Source organism: Halichoeres trimaculatus, unplaced genomic scaffold (assembly GCF_033239565.1).
Source record: "Halichoeres trimaculatus isolate MK-OKI-2021-1 unplaced genomic scaffold, fHalTri1.1 fHalTri1_scaffold_23, whole genome shotgun sequence".
Lineage (NCBI taxonomy): Eukaryota > Metazoa > Chordata > Actinopteri > Labriformes > Labridae > Halichoeres > Halichoeres trimaculatus.
This window is the reverse complement of record NW_027437201.1, coordinates 22,200,742-22,208,084: the sequence shown is the minus strand read 5'-3', so window position 1 is coordinate 22,208,084 and position 7,343 is coordinate 22,200,742.

The window sequence follows — 7,343 nt, the reverse complement described above, 5'->3', positions numbered from 1 at the left end:
AATATTTATGTCTTTTTATGCCTGACTATCACAAAGCATCATTCTCACCTCTACAGGTTGACACTGGCAAAAAAAATCAGTGAACTTTATTTAAAGAGCCTGAAACTCTAGATTTAATGTGGCTCTGATTGGCTCTAACTGTAAACAGTCCCTGTTTTAAACCTGGGAAGAGGTGAGGTGTGCTCTGCCTGTCTTGGGTTTTTTTTTTTTAATGAATTTTCTTGAAAGAAAGAGGAATTGTGCTCTCCCCACCTTGGCTTTTCATGTATGTACGTGTGTATAATCCCCCAACACACGCAAACACACACACACACACACACACACACACACACACACACACACTTGGCTTTTCATATATAAACATGAAAGAGAGAAAGATTTGTGCTCTCCCTTCCTCTGCTTTTTGGAATCAGAATCAGAGCCATCTTTTTTTTGCTAATTACCTTTAAAAGAATACAAATAATTTCACCCCTTTATTATATGTTGGTTTTTTTTCTTGTATGTACATAAAAGAGGGACAGTGTGCTCTCCCCTCCTAGGGTTTTTAGAATCATAACCAGAATTACCCTAATTTGCTAAGTTTCTAAGAAAATACAAGGGATTTGCCTGCTTTTTGTTTGTTTTGTTTTTTTTCTTTCATGAATGTACATAAAAAGGGGGAGGTGTGCTCTACCTTCCTAGGGTATTCAGAATCAGAACCATCTCTAATTGCAGTGTACCCTTAAAAGAATACAAATAATTTCACCTCTTTATTGTTTTTTTTTCTGTCATGTATGTACATAAAAAGATGGGAGGTGTGCTCTCCCTTCCTAGGGTATTCAGAATCAGAACTTTTTTGCTAAGTACCCTTAAAAGAATACAAATTATTTGACCCCTTTATTGTATGTTTGTTTCTTTTTTTCTGTCTTGTGTGTAAATAGAAAGAAAGGAGGTGTGCTCTCCCTTCCAAGGATTTTCAGAATAAGAAATATCTTTTGCTAAGTACCCTTAAAAGAATACAAATAATTTCACCCCTTCATTGTATGTTTGTTTCTTTTTTATGTCTTGTGTGTACATAAAAAGAGGGGGTTGTGCTCTACCTTCCTAGAATTTTCAGAATCAGAGCCACAATTACCTTAATTTGCTAAATATCTTTAAAATGTTTACAAGGGACTTTTCTCATTATTTGTTTGTTTTTCTTCTTTTATGTATGCGCAATAAAAAGATGTAAGGTGTGATCTCCCTGTTTTTTTTCTGTAGGTGTACATGACAGAAAGAGAAAGTGTGCTCTACCCACCTTGGCTTTTTATCAATGTACAAGAAAGAGAAAGGAAAAATGTGCTCCCCGTCCTTTGGGTTTTTATGTATACACATGAAAGAGAGGGAAGGTGTGCTCTCCCTTCATCTTTTTGGAATCAGGACCACCTTTTTTTCACTTTGCATATTAAGAAAAATACATGGGATTTTTCTTTTTCTTTTTTTTCGTATTGAATTTTTTGATATATGTATATGCATGAAAGAGGGGGAAGGTGTGCTCTCCCTGCCTTGGCTTTTAACGTTTGCACTTAACAAGTATTTAAAGCCCTTCTTCTGTACTATATCTGTTTTGTGGGTTGTGAACACAGAGAAAAAGGAGGTTGTCTTCATTTTTCCATCTTCCTTTTTTTGCAAACCTCTCACCTTCAGGACACGTCAGACCCAACATGAAGGAGCCTGAACTCTTTTATTCTCTCGAGGAGATTCCAGCTCTGGTTACCGCACTGACCACACAACAATGGTCACCTGAAACCCAGCACCTACAGCCACCTACAACCAGCCGGACTCATTTGTCACTTTCACCACGCGGCTGTGCACGCAGACTCACGGTGGACGGTTTGCCGTCCTGAGCTGCACGATGACTTATCAATACCTGCTGCGAACAGGTGACGCGAACGATGACACAACTTGAAACAGTCTGTCAGATGAGGAGGAAACAGCCTCCTGCGTTAGACGACCTGTGTGTAACAGAGGAGGTGACAGAAAGAAATCAAAATGTGCATTAAACATGCATAATCACACAGACGATCACGTTGCATGAAGCAATTTGCACCCACAGCTTTTTTTTTTCCACCTGCTTCAAAGAGGAAGCTTGAGTTTCCACTGGCAAACTTTGTTTTTCCATTTTTACCTGATGAGCCCGGCGCTGGCTGGGCCTTTCAGTGGAGCCATCTCCTAACTTTCACTGCCCAGTGCTGAGACACGCTGGCTCCCTGCCCTGCCAGCCTCCTCCTCCTTCTGTGGTCTCTTTGCTCCACCTGCTCAGAGCACACAAACCACCCTCCAACCCCCCCAAGGAGCAGCAACAGACAGCGCTCCATCCAGCGAAGATGTAAACTAAGCTAGCTCAACACCAACACACCCTCCTCCATTATTCATCTGCCTCCTTTAATGAGTTTTCCATCCACCCTCATGCATCCATCACAATTAAAAAGACACTTATTGGGTTTGATCGCTTCAGTTTGACAGTATTTAAAGTTTTACATGCATGCATATGTTCTGGTTTAAGTGTAGTAGTAAGGAAGGAGTTTACACCGGGTTGTGTTAAACTGATTTCTTCTTTACGCTCACATTTCTTCGTTCGGTTTCTTGCTTCATGATTTGTTTGTGCGTCCGTCTACAAAGCATCAAATCTTACGTAAATAAATGTGATAATTAACCCTCCTTTCAGCCTCATTTTCTTTTACACTGAAGCGCAGGCTTGGCTTTCACTGCCGTGCCAGGCGGACGGATCGTGTGTCAATCACACAGATAATATGTTTGTTTACATACCATGATCATGAAAAGGAGGCCAGCTAAATATTTGATGGCTTCTTCGAGTTACCCAGGAACAGCCGCCCTGTGACCCAACACTGGAGTTGGACCTCAGCTTATCCCGTCATTGTTAAACACCTCTCCGGAGCGCTGGCTCACATTTGTGGGCACATGACTCTGCCTGGCAAACAAGCTAAAGCACTCTCGGGCTTTGTGCTCTGTCTGCTCTTTGTGTTGGACACTCAGCAACTAGTGGTCCTCGATGTGATGCATCAAATCAAAGCTTCAAATAAAGGAAAGGAGGAATGCACAGGATGAAGGCGTGCAGTTAAAAACCTCTGAAAGGAAACTTCAGACTTTCTTTCATTGAATCCTAACACACACACGTCGCCCCTGACCTCGCTCTGACTGCGTCACACCAGCATACACTTCACACACTTTCCGTGCAGCGTCCCAATAGGCCGAGTTCGCCTGAGCATGAATCAGCACTCCTCTGTGCTCTCCACACTGCAGGCATCCAGCAGCATTCTCCACACTATACACAAAGCCAACCCACACACACACACACTCACACACACACACACACACACACACACAGAGGCCTCCTCCTCCGATCTCAGAGTAGCTCCTCTCTGAGCTGAGACAATGTGAAACCTATAGTCCAAACAAAAGCCGAGAGAAACACAAAGAGTGAGTGGGACGGGGGCGAGGAGAGAGCTGGAGATGAGACGAACGTCTGCGGCGACGGGAAAGGCCAATTAAGCGCTTAGTCATTACAGAGCGTCTCGTTTGTTTAGTGCATATTTTGTAACACTCTGAATACAGCATTTAATCATATTCATGTTTATTTTCCTCTTTATTTTTAACCCAGTGTGATTTTCAAACAATCAGCTGACTGATATTTCTGCTGCGAGATCACAGATAAATAGTCATCACTTTTCACTTTTCAGCATTTTCTGACATCAATTAGTTTGAAATCTTCTGAAAAGGATATCCAAAGTATTTGATTGTTGGGGGGCAAATTACTTTAAAAAAAGTAATTAGGGCCCGAGCCTTATTGACAACCTTACGATTGTCATTCTTCTTCCGTGTGCGCCTTTAACCCCAATTTTTTTTTTTTTTTTTTTTTTTTTTATTTGATTTATTTCGGTCAATTTAACAGTGGAAAATAAATACTGAAAGTAGAAAAATAGAAAGGCAAAAACAAACAGAAAATGATTGAGTTGTCAAAAAAAAAAAAAAAAAAAAACAGACTGAACGAAAAGGTGTAGGCTGAAGCAGAGCTTATAACGCCTACCCTTATCTCAAAAAGTGAAAAAAGAACGAAAAAAGAAAAAGAAAAAAAAAGAAAAAAAAAAAAAATATATATATATATATAAATATATATATATATAAATATATATATATATAAATATATATATATAAAGCGTTTTGGTCTACATCCATGTATACGTACATACATCCAAGTACACAAATATACATATTTATATAAAAAATATATGAACTTATGCATAAATATGTACAATGTACAAAGTATTATATACAGGCATATAAAAAATATGTATATAAATACATACAATTACATACATACATACATATGAAACAATAATAGTTATAATAATAATTATAACAGTAATTATATTGATATGTAAGTATAGTATTCATAGTGCAAGTCTAACATGTTTATATAAAAGATGCACACATTGCTATACATATTTATATATATATATACATACATACACACATACATACATACATATATATTTATACACAAATACATACATATATACATACATATACACACACACACATACATGTATATATATATATATATATATATATATATATATATATATATATATATATATATATATATACACACACACACATATATACGCATAGATATAAAGCCATATATACACTTTCATATTATCAGATATATGCTCTCCTAATCAGACAGTTAATATGAGATAAATAAGATTTAAAGGCACTTAGATATTCAGAATAATAGGCATATATGCTCAACATGAGCGATACAAGTTTTCTACAACACACTTAAGTGTTATCTATATGACATATGAATAATGGAATATTTTTGTAATTATGGAAAATTATTATTGTATTGATCATATAAATAGGTTACATTTTTTAATTGCACCTAGCCCCAAATTTCAATCCTGGTGGAAAATGTATGATTCCACTGCTTGCCCAAAAATGAATACTCCATAGCGCTCCCTAGGGGCTAAAACTGCAGCTCCTTTTAGCTAGTGCCCTGAAATTTGAAGTACGTAACAATTGTGCTCAGCCCTATAAAAAAGTCCTCTACGACTATCGTGATTTCCAAACACGAACTTCACTATTTGGACCTAAACAGCGTATTTTGACGATTTATAGCGTACGTATTTGAACGAACTCGTCGTAGGTTTTTTGAATTATTAACTCCAAACTTGGCTTGAGTATACAAGACGTATTGAGGATCAATAATCATGAATAAATGATTGGGCTCAAAGTTCGGCATTTTTAAACTTTGTCCAATCTGCACAAAAACTGACACACATGTTCAGTGTTGCACCCCGGACGCAGCCATGTCATTATTTTCCCCTGAAGGTACAGCGCCCCCTAATGGCAATGGCCTGAAATTGGGAAATTCATAGGCTACGTATTTAAACAAACTAGTCCTAGGTTTTTTCTCATATCAACACCAAACTCAGCATGTGTATACTGAACAGATTGAAGATTCAGACTCATGAAAGGATAGTTTGTTTGTTTTTTATAGAATTTTTTGGGGCGTGGCCAAAAATGACCCCCAAAGTTGACCATTTTGCCACTTTTTGACAAATCTTAATAGCTCTCTTGCACAATGTTTGATCAGGGCCAAAATTCACACACATGTTCACTGTCAGATCCTGATTCTATTTCTATCACTGGTTGCGCAAACATTAATGCTCCATAGCGCCACCAAGGGGCTCAAAATTTCAGCCCCTCCGGCTACTTTGAGCTATGGGCCTGAAATTTTGTGGGCATAACAATCATGCCTAGTCCAAAAAAAAAATCTATTATGACCATAGTCTGTTCCGAACAGGAAGTTTGCTATTTGGATGTTTGGATTTTGACGATTTCTAGCCTACGTTTTACATCGAACAATTCCTGGGTTTTCATCTGATCAACTCCAAACTTGGCTTAAGTATACTACACACATTGACAATAAAGGGTTCCAAACGGATTTTTGCTACGTCAATGGGCGCGGCCACAAATGGCAGTCAAAGTTGACCATTTTGGCTGCTTCATGAAAACCTGAATAGCTGTCTTGTACAGTGTTGGATCAGGACCAAAATGCACACAAAGGTTCAGTGTCACAGCCTCAGTGCATTTCTATCACTGGTTGGGCCAGTGCTCCAGAGCGCCACCCAGGGGCTTAAATCCGCAAGCTTCAGGCAAGGGCCTGCTCATCGCTGCTTGCAGCTTTAATTACTTATTGTTACTCGTTACTTTCCCAAGAAAGTAATTAAATTGGTAACTAAATTACTCCTTCACCAATGTAATTAGTTACCAGGGTAAGTAATTCTTGTGTTACTTTTTTGAAAAACCTTTAATTTTATACACTTTTGGTTTTTGGTTACTTTACCTAAAAAGTAAAGCCTGAGGAAGAGCGATTCTGCTCGAAACATCACTTACTTCTATTAAACTATTGTCTTGGGAGCAATTTTTTGGTGTGCGGATCTCTTTACTCATTTTTCATGAAAAGTTGACTTAAGCTCTTTGTTAAAGACGCATCAACATGATTGTTCTCATTATAAAAGAGTTTGAAATGGGAGCGAATTGGGTTACTTCTTTCTGGAAAAAGTTACAGCATTAGTCTTAACACAGTGTAGCGTTGGTTGCTTTATCTCATATGATTTGCAAAGTGGAAACAACCTGTATGTTTAATTTACTGAAGGAACATGTCTTCTCCTGATCAGCAGCAGAGCGTTGAGTCCAGCTGAGCGGGTAAGACGAGGAGCTGGATCTCCCCGTTTACCAGCGTCTAATTACCCGATCACAGCCCCGTAAATACAGCACTACACGTCCAACTCCTGCATTATTCTTTACCCTCTTCTCTCCTTTTTTCCTCCTCCCTCTGTTCTTCCTCCACATTTCCCCCGGGGTCTCTCTCAGTCCCTGAATAATGCACACAGAGTGAAAGGCTTACAGGAGCCGTATGATGGATCACTCTCCTCTTTCTGGAGCTCCTGTATTCTCCTCCCTGCTGAAGCTTATTTATCATCTCCTTAATGACACTGCTCTCAGGTGAATCTCTAAATATCTATATTTACATCAGACAGCTTTATAAAAGGAGCCCCGCTCTACATGATCCACTTTTTAGCGAGTGACATCACATCAAAAATGGGTCGCTCCCCTCCTGAGACTTTTATTTTGAAAGTTTATGCGTCAACAACTGAAATTCCCTGCCGTGGTGTTTGTCCTAAGTTGGACAAGACTTCTGTACTCACTTTTGAAACATTGATTCAAGCTGAAGTCATGAAAATTTCTTTTGAAGGAGTGTCACTCGTCTTTGTTATTCTGAAACAGTCATC